This window comes from Rattus norvegicus, chromosome 3 (assembly GCF_036323735.1).
Source record: "Rattus norvegicus strain BN/NHsdMcwi chromosome 3, GRCr8, whole genome shotgun sequence".
NCBI classification, from domain to species: Eukaryota; Metazoa; Chordata; class Mammalia; order Rodentia; family Muridae; genus Rattus; species Rattus norvegicus.
The window spans coordinates 66,103,786-66,128,562 of NC_086021.1; the positions used below are offsets into that span (position 1 = coordinate 66,103,786).

Consider the following 24,777-nt stretch of genomic DNA (forward strand, 5'->3'; position numbering starts at 1 on the left):
CCTAAATATGGGAGAAGACCAGTATGGATGACCAGGAGAGAGTTGATAGTGTACAGGAGCTCAGTAGGAAGCATGGCCAAGGGATGGGAGATGAAGAGGGCTTGTGAGACTTGATAAGGGGTGTACAGCGAAAGAAACTATGCTGAGTTCCACATAGGGAGTTTCTGTGGTCCTGCCTGTGTTCTGAAACGACCTCTAGTTTGAGTGTTGAGAGCAGAAAGCAGGGTGCAGAGTAGAAGTAGGAGGAGGCAATTGTGCTAATCAGATGAAAGATGCTAACATCTGGGGTAGGGTGGCAGTGGAGAGTGATCAGAAGAATCACGATTTACATAGTGTTCCCAAATATTAAAAAATAATTTAATTTTGATATAATTTTAAGCTTATGGAAAGTTTAAAAAATGAATTTAATGAGTCCCTATATTTATGTACCCCCCTCTACACACACACACACACACACACACACACACACACACACATCTAGAACAATTTTCAAAATTAAGATAACTAATGTAGGTACTATAATGTCATCTGACCTTGAGATCTTGTTCAGATGTCACTATTTCCCCCCAAGTGTACTGACCAAAGCAAAAGAACACTGTGGGCCATGTATCTTAAGGTATGACCTGTCTTCAGATTCCCTTGCCTTTAATAATATTGATGGCTGGAAGAACACAGGTCAATATTGTTTTTGTTGTTCTTTAGATGTCCCTCAATTTGAGTGTCTCTGATTTTTCTCATAATTAGGCTTTGCATTTGGGGGCAGGAACACCATTAAATTGATGCTGTGCCCTTATACCAGTGAGTTATATCAGGGTAGGCAGGGCTGTTCATCTCTTTAGTTTCCATAAAGCTACTGACAAGTTTCTCTGTTTTCCTTTTGTAATTAATAACAATTTGCAGGGAGAGTCTTTGAGATGCTGTGAGCAATACCGTTCTACCCATCATAGAAGTACATGATGCTTTTGTCTTGCATGAATTACTCATATATACACAGGTAATTATTATAATGCAAAATGGTGACTTTTCTAATTTGCTTTGTCTAAATCTACTAATTGTTTTTTTACTGAAATAAGGCATTTTCTTCTTCTCTATTAATTGGTGAAAATCAATTGATTTTATTTTATCAGCAATTTGTAATCCATTAAATCATTATTTATTTTTATGCTCAGATTATGACTTCTGAGACTTCCTGGTATGTCTCCAGTCTATTTGAGCACTTTCTGTAATGACACAGTAAGATGACCTTTCATTTTGTCCTTTCACAGTTCTTCCCCAAGAGTCATCTATCTCTTCTTTTAATGAAAAGTTGGCATATAGTTGCGAAGTATGTCCACTGCTCTTGAAGACTCGTATTTACTTTGAAAATATGAGGAAAAAGAAGAGCCAAGGATGGTACCAACGTCTCTGGCTTGAATTAATGGAAGAATGCATCAATCATGAACTGATATGGAAAAAACTAACCCAGAGGATGGTTTTCCTTACTAGGCTGAGATGCCTCCTAAAGGCTTTTGTCAACAGGGCAGGCAGGCAGTTGATATCTCTGTACTAGAGATAAAATATGCCAGCCAGTCATGTATTAGAATCCAGAAGGGTTTATGCTGTCAAGAGAATGAGGGTAGATAATTAAAATAGAATACTGAAGCTCCAAGTTCTGTGGGATGACAATGGGATAGGAAAGACAGAGGAGTAAAGAAAGGAGACATGATAGGCAAGACTACTGAGGGAGAGGGAGAACAGAAGATCTCAGGGTTCCAGAAGGTGGCTAGTGGACCGAGCTACTGAGAAGAGAGTGATTAACTATGTTGAATGTGTCTCCTAAGCCAAGTCAGATAAGGACTGAAAATTGAACACTCAATGGAGCGGTTATTCTGCTTGGAGTGAGCTTCAGAGAAAATGAGACATGAGGAATTAAACAGTCCGTTCTTCACTTAAAAAGTAATAGAAAGGGGCTCTCTGTAAGAGAAGAGTCACTACCAGAGAGGTGAGGACACGGGAACGTTCTTGTGCTTGTCTTTCAAGATGAAAATTGGCAGTATGATTGTGAAGCATCCAGTTGGAGGAGGGGAAACATTGATGAAGAATAGTAGAGAAGGTGCCAGAAAGGTTCGGTGCCATCTTCTAGCTTCTGGACAGTAACCGCATTGCTTGACTATTGGTTTCTGTCCACAGTTTTTAGAATCAGAAAGTCCCCGTAATGACCCTTTCCTCCCTCTCTGACACCACTTGCATCCTCTTGCTTCTCAGTGCATGCAGCAAAGGTTTTCTGATTTTTTTAATGACTCATACGATTAAACTGAACCTCCTCAGATGATCCAGATAACCTGATCTCAAGGCTTTAAATGACATGAACAAAGTGTTGACCATGGCTGGTTTTGCTCTATAAAGTAGCCTATGGAAATACCCCATGTGCTCTTTGGAACACTGTTTGTCCTGCGTCCCTGAAGAAGTACTACTGTACTAGAAGTCATTGGTTTCCTTGGTGGTTTTATTTATTCTATTCTACTTGCCTGGTATAGTTCGTACTTATTTAGATTGGGTGTAAGCTTGTAAGTTTTTGTCAGTTCTGGGTGAGTAAGGCTAAATTCATGCGCTCTTGTAGATGGACCACGCAAATCCATCATTTGACTGGTGGTAATCACACAGCTCTCATTATCACCACAGGAGGAGATAGACACAACTCCTGGATCCATCTGAAACCTGTCTATAAAATAACTGCATTTGGTGTCCCTAACATATAGCTTCTAGAGAACTCCATTGGTGAGGTTCTGGTGAGAGATTAGCCAGGAGGAAGAAGCCAAAGTATTTTGTCCCATCTATTTCTTCCCTGTGGGGCAGTTTCCTGCCCTAGTTACACTTCTGCTTGGTCCCATCTCCTTGCGTGGCTGACTCTGTGAGACAAGCTTCAGCTAGAGGTCCTAGCATCTTGCTTATAGCATCATTCCCAGAAGTGCATGTACCTTTCTGCCATCAGTGAACCCTTGGGTGTCTTCATTCCCTAAGCAGCTTCTTGGTTTCATCACCTCAGGACAATGCACTGTATTGCTCTTCCCCTCTTCGAAATAGCTAGTTCCGTCTCACTGATGATAGAGCAGGAAATAAACTATGCCAACCTCAATGTTGCATTTACTACAATAGTCCTACTTTGTCTATCTGAAAAGGACTTTTACACTCTAAAGTAAATAAAAGCTTTGACAGAGAATCCAGACATGTATAATAGAAAATAGAAGCCTTACAGCACTTCTGACAGGAAATATGTGGCTTATTGTTTACTTACTGAGGCTGATGTCACAGGGTGAGCTCTGCGTGAGAAAGGAATTTTCAGGAAGTCACTTCGTGAGCTGCTGGAGATTGGGTTTCTGAATGATGAGCCCATAGTGTTGGTGTAGCAGACGACAGGGTTGCATCGCACCAACAGTGTCAATCAAACACACTCAATCATGGCTTTGGGGCAGAAGGGACAGGATAAAGAGAATTCTACTTGTCTAAGAAGTGATCTCCTGTTTCAAGAAGAGGAAAACTGAGCCAGGATGCAATCTGGGGTGTCGGGCATCTAGTCACTACTTATTTCTTCCTCAACACACACAGTGGCAAAGAGATGAAGGACTCTGGCTCTTCTCTGAATAGCAAGGCCATTATCTAGAAGAAAAAGATTAAAAAATAATTTGCATGCATGATTATCAGGACGGAAAAGGATGTCTCTAATGCTGTGGTTCTTGAAACAACTTTGTGGCTTTCTGTCGTTGAGATAATGTACATAAAGCGGAGACCCCGCCATCTGACTAATTAACTCGGCAGCGGGGATGGAACGGATGAAAGGATAATTAATAGGTCAAAGACCCAATGCTGTGTTATGATTATTTGAATAATATTATGATAATTTGAATAACGCACAAGAGTTTGTGAAAATTGGTTACTGGCTAGGACTCCAGCTGACAAAACATTTGAATCATGCTCATTTCGTGCCTCCTGGGTAGTCTTCCTTCCTTCCTGAAAGCTCTGAGCATATGTTTGAATATTGGGTGTGGGGTGAGAGAGATGGGTGGGAAATGATTGTGAAACAAATACTACTTTAAATGTCCCCAGCAGGATTATACTGTCAGTGGCCATGGCATAGATTTTCCTCTTTTTCTCATTGACGTGACCTTGATCGGCAGTCCGCAGACCACCCAGGCTCCAGACTTTTAGTGACAGGAAGAACTCTGCTCATCTAGCTTTAAAATATAAAATTAAATTCATATTCTTTCATTATTTTCAGTTATGCATATGTATATGTCTGTGTGTAGGTCTGTGCAAACTAATATGGGTCCCCTCAGAAGTCAGAGGCATCAGATCTCATGCAGCTGTGGTTACAGGTATTTGCAAGTTGCCTGTTGTGGGTGCTTGCACTGGACCCAAGTCCTCTGCAAGGGCAGTTGCTATCTTAACTACTAAGCCATCTCCCCAGCCCTTAACAGTAGTTTTACTTAAATTGATTAAGTCTTAAATTGATAGATATTCACATTCATTCAGGAAGATAAAGCCAAAGAATTGTTTTCATCATAAACGAGTAGTGGTTTGAGCTCAGACTTTTAGTTAGAAAACATTGAAAACACTGAATGTGCTCTGCACAGAAAATGTTTTTTGAAAAATCTTGTGATTTTGCAGATGATGTTACCACATGGTGGGCCATGTTTGTAATACCCCCTGACTTGAGAATTGTGTGGGACCACATAAGACAGATCTAGTGTCCACATCTAAAAGACACTTGTCATAATTTGAAGAGCATATTGGAAGCCAGAGGCAGAGGGCAGGAGTGCTGACACACACCCTGCCGTGCACAGAATGGTCCCCAAATAAAGGATTATCTCATACAGAGTGTTCATAGCGCTAATAGTAAAAGACCCAAATTATTCAAATGAACTGTGGTCTCTGGTGAATGCAAGAGTGGAAATAAAACGGGCCTGTGGAAGATTGTCTTGAAATGTATTGTCAGCCTTTGTTCTTCATCCAGAAGACTCGGCTATTAAAATGAGGTGAATTCCACTGTCTATGAGTAAAGGACTAAACTGTGCTGGGCCTTTGGTCCATCTGCGATGTGGCTAAAATTTGGTCATTAAGGATTTACAGTAACTAATGAATAAGAGCAAGTAATTCAATCTCAAGAAGGCAAAGGTCAAAAACGAACCTAGGAAGTAGAAAGAGAATATTCTTCTAAAGGATGACTACTTTGGTAAGCAGAGGCCCTCCGGAGATCTAGATGACTGTGGATGGACTTCTGTAGCCTGGGACAATGGAATTGTGGGAACTACTGTAACTAACCACAGCTTTAGGACAATGAGATCTGGATCTCCAAAAAATGTGATCTGGCTGCCCATCTATACAGAGTTTGCGATTACACAGTGGATTCTCTCCAGCTATTTTAAAGAATTTTTCCCCACTGACAATTAATCTGGGGGGGGGTGTGTGGCATATTATTCGTTATGACTGACAGATGAGTTTAATGGGTAGAGTTAGTCCTGAAGAAGAAACAAGGCAAGCACAGCATGTTTTCAGGGGACAATGCTGATAGGAATATTTTAAAATAGGTATAAAATTTTAAGAATTTTAAGAATTCATTTGTGTTTTGGAAGTGGAGATCAGGTCACTTCAAACTTGGAGGGAATTACAGTTTTTCCAGCTCATCTACTTTCTCCTTTCTTCCATTTCCTAAAGCAAACATTCACATTTAAACTGCCAAGCAGCTGGGAAATCGCCTGTTCCCACCTCAGTTTCCGTAAATAAATAGGAAATATGAAAAGAGAACATATATATTGTTATACAAATTGTTCCATGTAGAAACTACAAATAACTTCAGAAATCAGAATGTAGTTCTTGAACTACAAGCACATGGAGCTTTGTGCGACTTTCTCTTATTTGAAATATGGTGGTGGTGGTGGTGCACAGTTTTAAGCCAAGCTCTGGGAGGCAGAGGCAGGTGGATGTCTTAGTTTAAGTCCAGACTGGTCTACATAGCAAGCTCCAGGATAGCCAGGGCTACACAGAGAAACCCTGCCTCTAAAATCCACAGAGAGACAGACAGACAGGCAGACAGACAGAGAGACAGAGATGTCTACTATTATGTAGCTAACGTAGCTATCACTTTCTTTGATACGTAATAATCTCTTAGAGGCCAAAACTTTTATCAACTGAATATGGGGAGAACCCATAACAGGTCATCAACATATTAATCTTTGCGTCATAAATGTGCATTTACAGCATTGATGACAGCAACATTTAAGTCTTGTGAGGTAATTTTCTGTGCTCATTCCCTGCATTCACTTCCTAACCTGTTCTGATGTTTGGACTGTTTTCCCCCTTGTGATGGTTCCTATTAAAACTGTGAGCTTGGTAGGATCTAGAATGGAGATGGACTTCTGCGCATGCCTGTGGCTGCATTATTTGATGGGGAACTCAACTTAATGGTGGGTGGGGCTGTTCTTTGGGTGGAGAACCCTGACCTGTATAGAATGGAGGCAGCAAATTGAGCACAGCCTTGCCTTCCTTGGTCTCACTTCTGAATGCAGGCCTAACATGACACTGCTTCAAGCTCCTGCTTCCTCGATTTCCCTACCATGTCCAATGGACCCCCTCCACTATGAACAGGAATAAACTCTTTCTCCCTTAAGCTGTACTTGTCATAACAGCAGGAAAGGTTAACTGAGACATTCCTTCCTTGAAGCCATCTTTAGAGAGGTGCCTTCCCTGGCATCATGGGTGGAGTCGTTGTCTGTGTGGTTTCCCTATCATTTTGTATGTAACCATTAGAACACTCAACACATGGGAGTGTAATTATTTATATGCATGTCTTCTCCATGAGAATATGAGCTTGAAAATAAGAATAGTCTTTAGCCACCAGTGCCCTGACCTCCTCGGGCCAGGGTGGCTCACGAGTATCAAGCAGTAATTTAATGTGTGATAAATGAGGACAAGTTAGTCACGGACATTCCAGCTCTTTCCCCCAGCTCTTTCCATCTAGTTTCCCCAGAAAACAGATTTGTTACCTGTTATTTCTGTGAGACCGAGTTGTTGTCAAGTCCTTTCTAATAGCTTATCTTAACAGGTTGGTATGTGTTATTCCCAGCTCTGACATGATCTGCCTGCTGGTTGCTTCTGCCCTCACTTAAGCTAGGTGTTTTCAATTACTAACTCAGCCCAGACTGACAGAAATCAGATTGGTTTCTGCCACCACGGAAGCCATAAGACAGCCTTAGGTCTAATTTGATCTGCTGTCTCCCAGGCACAGCCCTGCCTCCAGACTTCTGTTTATGTAAACAGTTGGTATTCTGATGGTTTAAGCTACTGTTAGCCTGGCTTTTCATTAATTACAGTGGAAAGAGCCTCGCTGACACATACATGCAACTGTAACTGAAGGTCATATGAAGAGAAAGATGTGTTTAATTTAAAGAGAGGGAATGGGGATGGAGAAGGAAGTGTTCTAATAAGAATTAACCTGTACAAACTGTGTCGTTGACAAGCCTTACTCGGTGTATTAAACACAGCGGAAGCATGATCTGGTAGAAAGAAGACAAGAACATTTTTGAATGGCCATGTTTAATGACTTTGAGGAAGGAGAGCATAAAGAGATAAATTTTCTCATGGAAAGCAACAAGCCATTTGTAAACAAACACTATATAATTGTGAATGAGACAACACAGTCCCTTATTTCCGAACAAGGACTGTTACCGAGACAAATAGCAGAGAGTTGTTTCTTAGTCGTAGAGAAGGCAATTGTTCTGGACTTTATGATAGTGGTGTCTGGGGGAGGAGGGTTCTAACAAGGACACAGGTAGTTGACCACGGACATCCCTGGATCACCTAGACTATGTGCACACACTTGTAAAACAGACTTTATTGTTCCCATTGTAACATTAAATAACATCATGATTGAAATCTGGGTACTTTGACAACATAGTTCTTCATTTTCAGGAGAAGTGAACCTGAAAATACAGGGTCCTCTCTATCTCTGGCTCCGTGGCCCCGGAGTCAAAAGCCTTTCTTCCTGAGAATTCTGCTCTGTTGTCATCAGAGATGACTACGTAGCTCAGGCTGGCCCCTCAGAGTCCTGCTTCAGCCTCCTAAGTGTTGGGATTACTTTGGATGACAGAGTAGGTTGATAGGTAAGGACCACCATGCCTGGCTACAAGTCCTTTCTTCATGCTCTTGTATTTTCTGAATCATTTTCCAACATGCTAATATTGTGAGATAAAATAAGGGGAACAGTTGAGGAGGACATTGAGGAAAAAAATTCTATTTCCTAGTCAGTAGCTCTTCTGAAACAACTGCTTCTGACAAAGGTTTTAGCTTCACATCTTTTATTCCTTGTATCTTTTGCCCTGTTAAAAGAGTTAATGATCTAAGTTGTATTCAAAGCACCAAGTTTCATCAATACTAAATAAATAGTGACAGTGGCTCTCTGAATTTGAGTTTATGGATTATGATCATAATATTCTTTAATTTTCAGGAGAGTGAAAACCTCTCTTTCCAAAGGCAAACCAATTTAAGAATAACATTTGCAGAGTTAAATATATCTCTATTTAATAATAATTTTAAAAAAAAAGCTTCTTTGTAGAAGCCATTTGTAAAAACGGGTGGTCTGTGATCTGCTGGACAAGGCTCTGGTTCCCGTGGAAACCAGCGTCCATGTAGTCTGACAGCCCATGGTCACCTGATGATCCTGGAGAAAACAGCTGCACACAGCATCTCAGTTTACACCATAAAATGGAAAATAATCAAACCCGCACCTGAAAATTCATGAGGCAGCGTGCCAAATGTCAACAATGGCCTGTACACCTCAGTATGGACGTCTCTTAGAACCACCCATAAGCATTAGAGTATCTTGGCATGTTAAATGTGTCAAATCCATTTCTTTATTAAAGTAAATAATTTTATGATTTTTTAAAAAATTATGTGTTAAAATTTGCTTGGCTGGTTGCTCCTATTTATGGTATACTTTTAAAAGTATTAAGTCTTCCTAAAAACTGTGCCCTTTGATAGCATGTAACTTTGTAATATTTATAGATAACAAATAGATTGTAGGCAACACAATGAGATGAATTAGGTTAGGTACAGTAGGAGTTAAAAGCTTTGGATTTTAACCTGGGAGTGCACATGTGCTGGGTGTTGTTTAGCTATTATTGGTTTTTAGATTTTGGTTTTGTTCTTGATATGAATTTCATCTCTGCGTTTTTTTTTCATTTCCCCAACTTTTGACCATGTTGTGAAGGATAATTAAATTTGTATTGAGTTTTGTGAATCCTGTGGAGAAAAGATTTATATCTACCTAGGAAATCTTGGGAGCATGAAGTTCTTACACAAATTCTGGGTTTTCTGTTGCTAGCTTGTTAGTAAAGTTGAGAGTCAGCCAAGAAGCATAAATGTAGAAGGTAGTAGAGAATGGGAGCAGGGTTGGTAAAGGTTGAGGAGTGAGAATTGAGTAATCTTTTTTCAGAATTTCAGTAAAATATTTTCAATAAATTTATGTAAACAGGATTGGATCTAGAGCAGAGGCAATGTAACCACTGATTTTTATTTTAAAGTCAAAGATATAAGAAGTTTAATGGTATCCAATCATAACTTTTTGAAACAACAGATCATAAGCAATTCTATCAATAATTTTTACAACTGATGAATTTTAAAGTAGATATATAGTCAGATTCAGTAGGAAAGAGAACCTAAATTAAAATTGAAGCGACAGAGATTGAGAGAGGGGGAGGGGGGAAGAATGCGTTATCAGTACAGTATTTGATGATTAAATCACACAGCAAATACTAAATATACAGAGGGAACAGGTTTCTGGAATACTTGAAAATACTAATAGCGTATGGCAAGTTATTTTGTAGAAACTAACTCGTCAGTACACATTTTCAAAAAATGAAATGATTCACAAGGAACCTTTATGTTAACTGCTACTAAAGGGTAAGTGACATCCATAAAAATACCAAGTTGGCTATGACAAAATGAAAACATGGGGCAAGATCACAAAAAATGTCTCAGCCAACACAGCTGTGAGTATTGGTGGACAGGAGAAAAGTCTGTGTTTTGTTTTTTTGCTTCTTGTTTATTTGTTTGTTTGATGATTGATTTTTTTAAGCTCTTCTTTTTCTACAAGTGCTCTTTATACATGATCTGGATGGAGAGTTCCCTCTCATTAATGTGCAACAAAATAAATAATAGATTCAGGATAGTCCATTTTCTCAGGAAAGATAGTACTGACTGAAATCTTTATTGAGCAAAAATTTAGAAACTTCTTTATAGTGTGTTCCTGAAGTAGACTTGGTGTCTTCACCCGATTTTCTCCCAAAGTGATTAATTCAATCACAGCAAAAAGTCCAGCGGATAGTCACCTCATTCCAAAAGAGTAACAAAACTCAGTTATCCCAGCCTAACTTGTATTGTGATGTATTTATTTATAGACATACATATCCGAAAGTTATGTAAAAAAAAAAAAGCTAATGTTAATTCATGTTGGAAAAGTTATAGAAGAAGTGTGTGTGTGTTTGCGTGTGCGTGTGTGTGTGTGTTTGTGTTTGTGTATGTGTGTGTTTGTGTATGTGTGTGTTTGTGTAGGAAATATAAAGTGCTAAGAAGAATAAAGTCTTAAAAAAGGAGGCAAGCTGAAAGCTTCCACTCACAGACAGCACGGTTTATTGTAATGTGACCCAAACTGAGACAGTACAGAATTGAAATGGGGACTTCACTCTTTGGACCAGGATGAAAACATCTAGATAAAATCCTATGGATTCAATCACATGATCTTTGACAAGGATTACACTTCGAAGTAGGAAAGGATCTTCTTTTCAGTACATGGTGCTGTGTTAATTACTTTCCACAAAGGTAAAATCTTTGCATCGATGCTGGAGAATTCTTCATCTCTCATTTTGTAATCGCATCCCAACATTCTCCAAACTATGTTGAGGCCAGATTTACAACATTCCATGTGTAGCACGCAGAAGAACTCTACTGTTTGCTTTTTGGAATGGTAGTAGTTTGTTCTTTTAAATCCATGCTGACACAGTTCCAGTGTTTCATGAGCTTGGAGGAGCTCACTGTTTGTCAGGTCCTAGCCTTACACTCACAGATTTAACCCGTCCCTTCTAACAGAAAAAGAGGGATATGTCCTTGGAGTCTTAGGTCATCCAACTGGGGCCCCCCTTTGCACCCATAGCGTACTTTCCAAAAAAGTTAGAGCTGACCATCCAGGGATGGGCACCCTGCATATGTCCCTGAGCAGCTGCTGAACTGCTTGTTGGAGAACCCAAAACACTACCCTTTGGCTCATCTGTCACAATCTTCTCTTCTCAAAACCTGACCCAGCTCCTAACTTACAGACTCTACCTTCCTCCAGTTTCTTTCCTTTTGTGCAGCACTAATAGAAGACTCCACGCTTACTTTCCAATTATACCAACCTCTCAATATCTCAAATCTTCTTCCTCAACCAAATGCTGACCACTCTCTATCTCATTCCTGCACTAAAACCTTAGACAAACTATTGCCCCATCCCTCACACAACAGGAGGGCACATTGTCTCAGGCCATCTCTGCCTGATATACAGATGGCATCTCCTTTATCCATGAAGGAGCCCGAAGAGCTGGCAATGGTCTAGTGTCAGATACTGAGGTGGTCAAGGCATGGGACGTCCCTGTCCATAACACTAATCAACAGACTGAACTAACAGCTCTTACCTTTCTGTTGGGAAAGGGATAATCCCTAAACATCTATACAGACTCTAAATATTCTCCTGTACCACTCTGCTATCTGGAAAGAACATGAGATACTTACAACAAAAGGAGGATCCATAACTAATGCAGTCCAAATTATGGCCATGCTAAAAGCCTCCCATCTCCCCATGACCTTTGGATTTGTTGACAGCCAGTTCCACCAGATGGACAACTGTATTATCTCTAAGGGTGATAGCTGGGCTGAAGAGGCAGCTAGAGCTGAGGTACTTGGGGGCTTGTTCCACCCACCACAGGATATTCTCACAGTATAACCCACTTGCCCCCTGCTACCCTCTGACACTTGTCAAACTGTCCTAGCTATACAATCCTATCTATACAAGCTCTTTCATTCCCACAGTCAAACCTTTGTGAAAATTCACCTTCAGTCTACTCCTGAGGACTTGCATTCTTAAATCTATCACTTCCTCTTGAAAAATTTGCATTATACCCCAACTCCACGTATCCTACCCACCGGGCGAGGGGTAACCGCCCTAGGACTGACTGACAACTTGATTTTATACACAATGAACACTGTTAAATGTGTCAAATATCTCCTGATCTTGGTGAACACCTTCTCGGGGTAGGTAGAGGCATTCCCCACCACCAAAAAAGGGCTCAGATAGTCTCTGATCTGCTCCGTGATCTCATCCTTTAATTTTGAATCCCGGTCTCCCTCCAGTCAAACAATGGTCATGAACTCACATCCCAAGTTTCTTAAACCCTATCTAAAGCCCTCAGCATCCTTTGGTATTTTCATATTCTGTATCATCTCCAGGTCTCAGGAGAGAGAAGGGACTAGCCAGTCCTTAAAAATCACCCATGTCAAACTGTCCCAGGAACTTCACCTCGATTGGGTAAAATTCCTACCTCTGCTTTTTTTTTAGGCTAAGGACTTTCCCCAAGCAATCTCTTTTTCATCTCACTCTTTGAGATCATGTGTGGACAACTAGTTCTGACTCCTGGTCTTTTACCCAGACCCTCTCTGCTCCCTGATCACCGTTCACCACTTGCTCCCTTACTCTGTCATCTCTGCTCCCTGATATGGAACTTTACTGACCAACACCTATCCTGGTCGCATACTAACTATCTCCTGTCCGTTCCCTACCAACCTTGAAGATCAGGTCCTTCTTTCCCCTCCCTACCTTCATGACCACATCTTTAACCTAAATGGCAGGGCCCCTTCAAGGTAATTCTAGTGGCCTCAGCTGGTAAGCTTGAGGGACTCTCTCACTGGATTTACCTGCCTCATGCCAAACCCTTTACCCCTTCACCTCAAAATAACTTCTTACATATTGACTCCCAACAAGACCCTGTTCCTTTAAGCTTCAGCAGACATCAGAACCAACCACCTTGTCCCAGAAGAATGATGCTTCACTCTGGCAGTTGCACTCCACCCTACTGGATTAGACAAGGGTTTCTCTTCCCCAATCTAGTTCATTTTTATCCAGAGGAACCACTGGAGATCCATTTTTTCCTTCTGCTCCAGACTCTGACCTGAACCTATCCACTCCTTAATATCATTCAACCTGGCTGCTTGCTATGTGTGTCCCCTGGAACCTTCTTACAATTCCCACTTACAGTTTCTCCAGTGACCCTGCCAAATACCCTTGCTTTGCCTTTCACCAACTGGCCTGACCCTGGTGATGCCATGACCCCCTACCTTTTCTATATCACTCTTTTTGGCATGGCAGACTGCTTCAAGGCATCCGGGACACATTCTGTAGAAATCTTAAGTTCCCTAGACTGTAACAAAACCATAATTCTTGATAACTCCTCTCTACCACAGTGCCCTACAGTCCAGAACATGCTGACTTTTTATGGTACTCAGGGATATCATCGTCCATCTGCTAGTTGGTCAGGAGTTTGTACACTGGTGTTTCTTTTCCCTAAAATAGGGATGATGCATAGAGAGAAGCCACTACCAATCTCGGTTGTGGATTCAATAGCTGCTCAGCATATCAATTTAAATCCTGCCCCTCTTGGCTGTTGCAAGAACAATTTCGGTTGTTGGTACCTGAACAGCAAGACTGGCCACATCCCTAACCGTATACCATCAGTTCTCTTCACAGTTTATCCAAGAGCTTCAACAGGTGACCCAAGCCATACTCACCCTCCAAGGACACATTGATTCCCTGGCAGCAGTGATACTTCAAAACTGATGGGGACTAGACCCTGTGGCTGAAGAGGATGGCCTTTGCCTTTTTCTCCAAAAGGAGTGCTCCTTCTATGTCAACCAGTTGGTATAGTAAAAAATAAAACCCAACAACTCCAAACAGACCTCCAAAAACATAAGGAACAACTCAATGTCTCTGAGCCCTGGGCCTTGGAAAATCCCACATGGAAATGGATACTGCTTCTCCTGACCCTCTTTTTCTCATTTTTATGTTTTTATTATTTGCACCCTGCTTCATCAACTTCTACACATTCCTCCAATGACAACATTTTTCCAAACCAAGTGATTAATCAATTCCTCTTTCAAGATTACCAACCTCTGGCCACAGAGGAGCCAGAAGCCAACAACTATGGAATAAGTCCTGATGATGAGGATCAATCAACTACACCCCAAAATTGATGACACCCCTGGACAATAGAAAGCAGTTTAAGAAATCCGACATCCCAGATCAGCATTGCTCCCCTTCTAGTTCTCTTTATGAAAAGAAAAAGACAGGAATGTTAGCAATTAGGTACCTTCACAACCAACCAAAAGGGACCCCGAGATAATGTTGGCAATCATGCAACTTCTTAACCAGCTCCTGAGGGACCAGGAGACAGCAAGACATGTCATCACAGCTGCCTGGAGGTGATACATTGTAGCCCCTGTTGCATGTCCTCTTGGCATGTACCATGACCCTGATAAAAGCCCTCATTTTTCCTCCCCCATTTCCCCCCACAAGGCATTGTCTGTCTCCCTCCCTGTCAATAAATCTTTCATGTGAGACCTGTTAAACAGTGTGATTTCATCAGAACCCACTGCTGAGTTCCATCAGACTTTGGGTCATTCTTTTCACCTCTCTCAAACAACCCTTCCTTAGGACCCCTGACCAAGCCGAGGCTCATCCTTTGCAGATAGACTGAGTGAAACCATATATCACATTCCTGGAAACTGCCTCGTAAGATCTGTAACCCAGCCATGGAAGAAGCAAAGACAGGTAGATCCCTGGAGCTTGTCAGCCAGCCTACCTAGGTGATTCAATGAGATCTAGATTCAGTGAGGACCCCATCAAAAAATGAAGTGGAGAATAAGGGGGAAAACACCTCTCTTTATCCCCACCTGACACACACACACACACACACACACACACACACACACACACACACACAAACACACACTCACACACATGCACACATACACTTACATACTCAAACACACACAAGTGCACTCATACACATGCACACACATACACACATGCACATGTTATTTCAGAGTTCTAGAATAGACACCTGAAGAGTAACATAAGTTAGTACTAGTACACCTCAGGAAATCCCAGAATAACAACTGATTGACTTATTCGACATCTATTTATACAATAAATGCTTATAAGTTACTAGAGGCTCAATGATGAGAGGGTGGGTTTTATCTTAAAGGGTGAGCATGAATTATGGTCGTTACTCTTTCTCCAACACTTTCCCTTTAGTATGAACCACTAGTGAATCATCCGGGGAAGAAAACAGTCCTGTCTCATCCAGTTCTGCTCTATAGGGACAGACTTGCTGTACTGTGAGTATATCGTGCCTTCCTTTGTTACTGAATACTTGGAAATGCTTCTCTCAGTCTTAGGCATATAAGAGGACTACCAGCCCTAAACATTTATTATTATTTCTCTCATCCTTGGGCTGCCTTCCAACCCCCTACCTCCCCTGTCATCTTTCCTAAAAGGCAACACAGGGTTGCTGGACATTTCATTGGAAGATGATTGGAAAGCATACAAGTCCATTTTATTTGGACAGCGTAACCAGTGTATAGTGGTGACAACTACAATGTAAGGCAGGCTCTCTCCAGGCCTGGAGGGAATTAAGCCTGGTGGTAAGGAGGGGCAGAATCTGGAAGGACACTGGGAATAATGAGAATCTGTAAACTTTCTGTATGGAAAGAGAGTCCTTTTTTTAAAGGTCTGGTCTGATGTGTTTGTTTGTTTATTTATTTAATGTATGTGAGCACATTCTCTTCAGATACATCAGAAGAGGGCATCAAATGGCATTACAGATGGCTGTCATGTGGTTGCTGGGAATTGAGCTCAGGACCTCTGGAAGAGTAGTCAGTGCTCTTAACCACTGAGCCATCTCTCCAGCCCAGGAAAGGTAGTCTTACACATTAGTTTATTTCAGGATTTGGGAGCTGTTTATTGCTCTTTGGAAATTATCCATTTCGGCATCTTGGAAAATCTGATGTAAAATGAAAAATAGAGGGAGAAGGATAATGAAGAGGCTTAAGTTACCAGGCCCAAAGCTAGTGGTTCTGACTCTAACTTTCAACGAGGAACAAGAATAGTTCCTAGCTTAGAAAAGAAAAATGACACATTTCTTTTTGCCTGTGTCCAGGCTCAATGCTTTGATGAGCCATTCAAGATGAATGCCATCTGAAACTGGTTTTTCAATTGGACCAAAGGTGAAGTAGTGATGTTCTGCTTGCCTTTTTCTTCTTCTGCCTTTGATCGGTGTTTAAGGAGGGGTGATTTGATCCTCATAAATTCTAATGAATTTCTAAGTATGTCTCATTAATGTAATATGATTTTTAAACTGATATTATCAAATAGCTGTTTATTCAAATAGTATGTATATATGCATTATATGTAAAGGTGAGACAAATCCTCAATTCTTTGTCATGCTGTAGGATCATGCCCATCTGTCTGCTTGTCACTCCCTGCCCATGTCTCTTTTCAATGCTACTTTAAAAGAAATATATGGCATTGTCTTTGGCCTTGAATGAGATTACAGAAACAATATTTTACTTACATACACGATATAAACATTCTCCAGCACTCTTTAATTTTTACCAATATTACAGGAATTCAGAGAGTGGTGAGCTCATTATAGGTTTGGGGATTTACTAATGATTAGCTAATGAACAAACAAATTCAATGTTTGCTTGTGAACTGGCCACTGGAGGCCTGCAAAAGGAGCTGAGATTCAGGAGCTGCCATCTTTAAAGGGGACTAACCAAGTGCAAACTCTAGGAGTGTATGGAAGTTTGGGTAGGGTAGGGTGAGGTGGTTCCACAGAACAAACTGATCAAAATGGGCCAGTGCAGTCTGTAAAGAGAGAGCCTGGGGTACTGTGTCAGGAATTTCCCTGCAGTTGTTTGCAGCAAGTCATAATACGTCTTCAAAGAGGCTGTTATTATAATTGTTATTATCTTAAGTGATTAAATCAGGAACATATCTAATCTTAGTGAAGAGAACTTGGCTTGAAAAAAGCAAGAAAAAGGCCTTCCTGCCACTATAAGCAAACATAGAGGTTTTGGAGTCCCATTTCACCCATGGCCAATGGGAAAATTATTCTTGTCGAGCATAATGTAGAGCGGATAGCACGATAACATGAATGTCAGGCATCTAAAAAGCTGTAAAGAGCCAGCATCTCCATCCCTTCTCCAGGAAATTAACATATATATGGAAGGACAACATATTTAAATCAGCAGCAAAGTCTATACCTAAACAAATACGTTATTTCTCTACATTGTAAGCTAATGTAAAAGGACCTTGGCTTTGGCTGTGGCGGGGCATTACGGAAGAGGGCTATGTATCTGAGGGCAGTTGGTCCTGTTCCAGCATCAGAAAGGCTAACTGGTACTCTCACGTTACCCCAAAAACCAGCCTTGCTTGAGTATTTGAGATTCTCGAAGGTGGAAGATGCAGCCAAGCACACACTCAGAGATATTTTTACAGTTCTTGGGTGTTTAGTTTTACCTCAGGCTTCCCCTCTAACAAATCTATAACCATCAAATTGAGGTAATTGTTATACCTCGAATCGGTGTAAGACTTGTGACTTCACTGTAAAAACAAACTGCTAATTTGTTGAAGGGAAATAAAAAAGAAGCATCATTAAGGCAAGGGTTGACAAATCTTTACTTAAAGGGGGAAACAGTAAACAGTTTAAGCTTGCAAATCTTGACTTTTGTTGGAGACAGTGAAAGCAACCACATAGATGTGTGCGCTTGCGTTCCATAAAGCCGCAGCAGGCTGAGGGCTTTGGTTCAACAACACTCATAAATGACATTTCCACCATGAAGGCAAGTTGTTAAGTCTCTTCAGAGTGAAGTAAGGGCCCGCTTCACTCTCTTTGATACCTACTACTCAGGACTGGGACTCGGTACATTGAGACTAGGAGGCAATAGTTATTGCAATAAGCAATTGGAATTTTATTAACGAATGTTAAACACTTTTTTGACTTTTCATATATATTGGTTTAGATATGGTCTTATACAGCCAAGACTGTACCTTAATGACCTTTGTAGCCTAGGATGCTTTTGAACTTCTGACCCTCGGCTTCCTCTTCCCAAGTGCTGATATTATCATCACGACCCTCACCTCAGGCTTCATGCTTTGGTGACCGAAGCACAGGGCTTCATTCATACTAGGAAACTATCTCCTGACCTCATATTCCAGGACTCATATTTTGATTACTAAGTCTGAAATACGTCAAACATGTAAATAAGAAGAAAGCAATATAGTGATATTATACCTTTCACAAAAATGTCACAGTAATAGTTCCACATTTGCATCTGCATTACTTTTTAAAGGAAGAAAAATTTATACTTGCATACACATTTCTCATTCTATTTCTCTGTGATATATATACACACACATATATATACATATATATACATACACACACACACACACACACATATATATGTATGTATACTAATTCTACAATGTGAGGATTCATGTCTTTCAGCACACCGCCCTTCAGATAGGATGTTTCCCACACCATTCTATTTTCTCCCTTTTACTACTTCTACTCCAGCATCTGTTGCACCTTTAACCCTCCATGTTCCTACATGGTTTTTGTGGGTTATTTTTTGGTTGGTTTGTTTTGTTTTCTTCTTCATTCCTCTGATTTCCCCCAACAAACAGTCTTAAGAAAATTACAAGAACAGAAAGTCAAGGATAACCACAGCTACATCACAGGATCCAGGCTGAGGAAGCCTGGAAGCCAGGGATCGAGTCCTTGTCATGTTCTTCATACTGGGGCAGGCAGTGGAAGTGGAAAGGCAGAGGTCCCACCTGCACACCAACCCAACAGCAGCTAAGTTGCATCATGAGCCTTGGGGACCAGAAATATCCAGAAGTAGCTCGAGCAGTCCCACCAAAGCCTTGCTTCAGTGTGTGCACTAAAGCACAGTAGGTACGTCTTACAACTTAAACTTCAGGCAATTTCCTTGGTTGCTGTTCTAATTTACCAGGTCTCAAATTTACTACTCTGATTTGAAGTAGTTTTATTGCTTCTAACCCTGGCATACATTTTTTCCTATTGTGCATGCCTACAGTTTCTTTCTTTCTGTAAGGAAACAACACACTTCTGAGTTATGTTTGACATTGTTGGAACACTTTGAGGGGACTGATAGCAACACTAGAGATTGAAGCCAGGGCCTTGTGCATGCTGAGCAAAACACACTAACCCTGAGGCATATCTCAGGATCCTTTCCTTCCTTCCTTCCTTCCTTCCTTCCTTCCTTCCTTCCTTCCTTCCTTCTTCCTTCTTTCTTTCCTTCCTTCCTTCCTTGCTTCCTTCCTTGCTTCCTTCCTTCCTTCCTTCCTTCCTTCCTTCCTTCCTTCCTTCCTCTTATTGTGCTTTTATTTCAAAAAGTTCTCACTAAGTTGCCCAGGCTTTCCTCAGACTCACTCCTTAGTCAAAGCAGGGCGTGAACTTTACTGTCCTCCTGTTTTCTATGAGCCTTCGTTTTATTTGTTTGTTAAATAAGTGGGTATTTTTTGACATATAACAGCACAGGATAAGTATTTCCAGTCCAAAATGGAGGTTGAGAACACCATAAAGACCAGACCAAAGCAAAACCCGCTCACAGAAAGGGCCACGTCTTACACCTGGAGCTTGATGTAGCATAGTCTGAGCTCTGGTGCTCAAGGATAGCCCAGCCTCTCCAGTTCTGTAGCCCAAAGCACAAACATCTTTTCTCTTGGGCTGGCTCTACTTAAGACCTTCAACTTTCCTCTACTAATGCCCCATGGCCCTGCCATCTCCAACACCTTGGGATCGCCACTGTAACATAGGCTTTATGTTCAAAGTTCTATGTACTGTATCCTGAGGGCCTTCTTCCAGGAAATAGGAGGCTACCACACATTATCTGGCCTCAGGGCTTTCTGAAACTTGCTGTGGGCTCTTCCCTCTCCCTGTATCTCTTGCACTTTGAATGCCTGCAGAAAGAACGTCATGTGGGTGATGCTGCCAAGCTCTGTAGCGAGCTTGCAGTGTCAAGCAAGCACAGAAATAGCAGCTTAGGACTCTGTTTGAATTAGGATCTGAGCATCCATCTCTTCTGATGATGAACTCAGTGATCCGGCTCTTCACCTCGGAGTATTGCAGACAGCTACCCCTTTCCAAACAATTTACTTAGCAACATCAGACCTCTACCTGGATATATACAGGTACTCCCCTTGACAAAGAAATAAGCTGCTTTTCCCCTAACAATATTCAGATCAGTTTTGTTGAAATAAATCCCCCATGTATCCAGATTCAAAGACTTCAAAAGCCAATCTGGAAAGAACTGGTTTGAGATACAAGAGCAGTAAGGCAAAATTGTGTTCTCAGAATAGAATTTGGAAAGGTTCCATTGTATGTTTACACAAAAATTAGGCATGCATATGATTATAATTAGAGTCATTTGGGGAAGGGGCAGGCACAATAGAAGAAAATGGAGATAGGACCTAATTTACCATCAAAATAGAAAACCGTGTCCCTTAATAACCAGGCTCTCCGTTTCTTTAGATGCCATTAAAATAGACCTCAGGTTGTAACCTAGGGGCTACTGAGCTTCCCTCTGTGGCCTGCTGTCAGTCTTCATGGTCTTCCCCAACCTCTCTAATCTGTTCTATCTCTTTGCTTTGAATAAAGTTACCAAGCTACTTTGGTGAATGCCTGTGAGGTCTTATTTCTTTCCTTTGAACAGGAGGCCAAGAACCTAGAAACACTGGCTCAGATGCCTTCCACTTATACTACTTCAACCACATCTCTACACATCTCTGTGCCCTGGCAAAGGCTTCCTTAGGCTGAGGGTAGGAAAACCTTGGGGTGGTTTCTCAGCCTAAGCTCTTTTCCTTTCCATTGAATTTGCATTTTCACAAGTGGAGGCTTCCATGGGTGTGGTCTTGCCCCCAGGGTACCTCTCCTATTGTCCTTTGGATCTCTAACAGTTGTGGTGACTTTCTCTACACCCACCCTAATTTGATTACATTCTCCCACCACTCTCTTTTATTTTCTAAAAACAGCAGTTTTCATATCATCTACTCGCTCATTGCAGAGGTAAGAGCGATAAACACAACTGTGTACCACAGCCTGCATGCTGGGTTGTCTTGGCTTTTCTCTACCAAGTAACTTAGTCCCACTTCTTTTGAATTCAGCCCCACTCAAATTTCCAGAACATGGGCAATACACAGCCAGATTCTGTGCCAGAATCCATGAAGGCTCCTTGTTGGATTCCATTCTCTTCTGGAACCTCATGAGTCTTACTTTCTGCATTTCTGCCGAAGTATTAAGAAAGGAATTTGAACTAGCCTGTGATTTTTAAATTTCCAGCTTTAAAAATTCTGACTCTGGTGATATTTATTAGATACTTTTAATTCTTGGCAAGGGATGGGAAGATATGGCTGGACTCTGCTTTGTCTGATACAGCCGTCAGTAATTTACTGGTCAATATATTCATGGAAGCTTGACATTTCAGTGATGGCGGCTCACTAGGAAAAGCCCCAATGATCTGAGGACAACTGATTCTGCCATAAGACCTTCTTCTTGTAGGATGGTGTGGAAGAAATAGTTAATAATCAATACCAGCTTGCCTGGATTTAGAACCACTTAGAACCTGTGGATGGCCTAAGACATTCTCTGTATACCACTCTAGGGTTTCTCTAGCCTGTAACTCCAAATTGCTCCACATTACTCTGGAAAACTGGTCCCCCAAGTTTACAGACCACATGGTCAGGTTTTGCCCAGTGATGGCTTTGACTCTCCATACCTGTTTTCAAAGTTCTTTACTTTTCTTATTCTTATGACCAGATATCTTACACGGAGCAACTAGAGAGAAAAGGGGACTTATTTTGGTTGACAGTTTAAGGGGTTAGATGGCAGGTATCTAAATGCCTTCACGTGGAAGGACACATGGCTACAGGCGAGGATGACAGACATGGTGGTGGGAATGTGCTCTCTTTTGGGTTGATCAGCTTTGAACAGTGTGTTAGCACTCAGATGGTTTTGTTTTTTTTTTTTTTTTTTTTCTGGGTCCTCATAGGATGGCATTGCCTATACTTAGATTGGGTCTCCCTTCCTCAGTTAAACTCTCTGGAAATGTCCTCACAGACACCCGGGGGTTACATGTTCTAAATGGTTGTAAATCCAGCCAAACTGACTTTGCTTATTAGCAGCACACTCCCCTTCACAGCATCCTACCACAACTAGTTTGGTGATAGGAATTCAATTAACTCCACTAGGGCTGTTCCTAGTGAGCCACCACGCACTGTAATGCTCGGCCTCCGTGCATACGCTGACCAGTGCATTACTGATGGGTGTATAGGAGGAAGCAAGAAGAATTTAGCCTTCTCCCCCTATCCTGTGCCAAGAGTTAATAGTATTTAATAAATATTACCAGTCAACAATTTTAAAACTGGAAACTTATAATTCACACACCAGTTCAAACTCATTTGCTAATAGGTCTGCATGTGTCTGTTGTGTGTGGACAGCATGGTGATGCAGAATATCATTACGGGAAGCTCAGGTTAACACCTTTCTGGCACACAGACTGGTCTAATCCTCACTTATGAAAACCTCTACCCATCCTTTAGTCGCGAGATTCTCACTTTCTCCTGACCTCCTTCTTTTGAACTTTCTTAATCACTGAAATCTGGACTTCAGTCTGTTATAGAGAACTTCAGAGAACAGTAGCTCTCCGACTGTTCTTTTAGTGAATGAACTTATTCTAACTAGGCTAGAGTTGATGGGTAAATAATGGATCACATCGATCTGGCATAGGGCAAAATACTTTCCTATTTTCTTCTCCTATAGTCTTTTTAGTTCCTTCCACTGAAATGTGTCTTACCGGATGCTCTAAAGGCTTTCAAGCTCTACAGCATCAGGACGTTACAGAGGTGAATGGTGCATCTGTTGAACGCATTAGTTTACTTTCTATGTGTTTTTCTCTGAGTGCTTCCTGTTCCATTTCCTGTAAGAGAATTCACCATTTCTCTTGATACCCCAAACTCATATTCTAACTTCGTAAGCACTGACACACTTCCTGTCATGTATGTGAGAGCCTTGGGCTTGGTCTTAGCATCTGGAAGATGCTATGGAATGAACAAGTCTATGGAACAAGTCATCAAATCAGGACAGATTATATATAATGGCCTTAGAAAATTGTGAGCACCTATATGTCAAAGCAGTTGTCTTCTAATTCATTCCTGAACCCTGAGGATTGCGTAGTTAAAAGAGAACAGTACCTTTGAGAACTGTCCTCAGTCAGTAATGTCAAATGTACCCTGAATGTTTCCTCTAAGTCAGTTTCTCTTCAGAACAGAGGGCCACTCCTCAACAGTCATGAATTCCTTCCAGTAATAATCTTTCAGAAGAAGCAGTCATTACTGATGGCTATATTTTTCCAAATGTTGACTTGTAATAAAATAAACTAAAGTGGACCACAAACATACACCTAAGACAGGGAAGAGCTACAAAGTGAGAAAATTCAGGTGGTGGTGGTGGTGGTGGTATGGGGTTCAGTTAGCCCAGAACTCCAAGCACCGAGAGAAAATATATCGTGTTCAGCACTGGACACAAGGAAATGAAATGCCATCACTGCCACCTCCAACTCTGTGCAAGGGTTAGGATTCCAATTGCCCACAGACAGATGGACTGCTGAGCAATGTTGTCAGCACTGTGATGTGCAAGTAGCAGGGTGGTCTGTTCCATTAAGCAGGGGACTCTAAACTCACAAACATGTCACTTAGGACTTTTTGGGAAAAAATCTAATCTCACACTTAACCATTACATTGTGTTGGAGGTATGACACTTTTTTTTTTCTGAATCACATCCAAGCCATAACATTATTTTTTTTAAAAAATCCTTGTGTCAGAAAGACAGTGCAGCATTTCTTGTATATTTCAAATGAGATTTGACATAAAGGCTGGATGTGCTGATCCTATAGGTGTGACTTTAATAACGTTGTTGCAAACCTTCACAACTAGCCAGGAACACACACGATATATGGCAGGTAACACTGGAATCTGTTTGCTTTTTATTATTCATTGGTGCAGAACAAATTAATGTAAGAACTAGGGATTTTTATGTCCTAGTTCAAGTTTTCTTTAGGATTATGGTATCACTAATAAAAATGTTTGGTTATGAATATACAAGTTTTATTACCCTAAATTTTTATATGAGAATTGCATGCATTAACGTTTTGTAACTTTTTCATTAGTGCCCATTAATTGTACAGAATAATGCATCTCATAATTTCCTTACCTGCATAAAATACACTTAGGTCAGGTTTCTCTGACTTACCCCCTCCTGCCTCTTCTTGGTCCCTTTCTCATGCCCACAATCTCCCTTCACAGGCTTTTGTTGTTGTTACTCTGCATTCATACATGAGAGAAAGCACAAGATATTAACGACTTATTTTCACTCTTCCTTATGGCTGAATAATACATCATTGAGGGCATATGCTAGGTGTTCTTTAGTTGTTTATCTGGTGATGGTCCCACCTCTTGGCTATAGTAGACATGGGTGTGCAGACATATGTTCAGTGTGCTGACTTAGGTTTCCTTAGATGCACACACAGAAAAAGTAGAGCTACCCGTGGTGGTTCTGTTTTTAGGTTTGGGGAGAT

General features: G+C 41.1%; 2 long non-coding RNA genes across 2 annotated transcripts in view; both read right to left on the reverse strand.

Moving 5' to 3' along the window:
- Positions 1-5,780, reverse strand: part of LOC108352564 (uncharacterized) — a 28,393-nt gene extending 22,613 nt beyond the window's left edge. Inside the window, exon 1 of the long non-coding RNA XR_005502165.2 lies at positions 3,275-5,780. This is a non-coding gene — a long non-coding RNA (uncharacterized LOC108352564). The remainder of the gene's footprint in view (positions 1-3,274) is intronic.
- A 104-nt stretch (positions 5,781-5,884) lies between these two features.
- Positions 5,885-24,777, reverse strand: part of LOC108352563 (uncharacterized) — a 51,381-nt gene continuing 32,488 nt past the window's right edge. The window contains exon 5 of the long non-coding RNA XR_005502166.2: positions 5,885-24,523. This is a non-coding gene — a long non-coding RNA (uncharacterized LOC108352563). The remainder of the gene's footprint in view (positions 24,524-24,777) is intronic.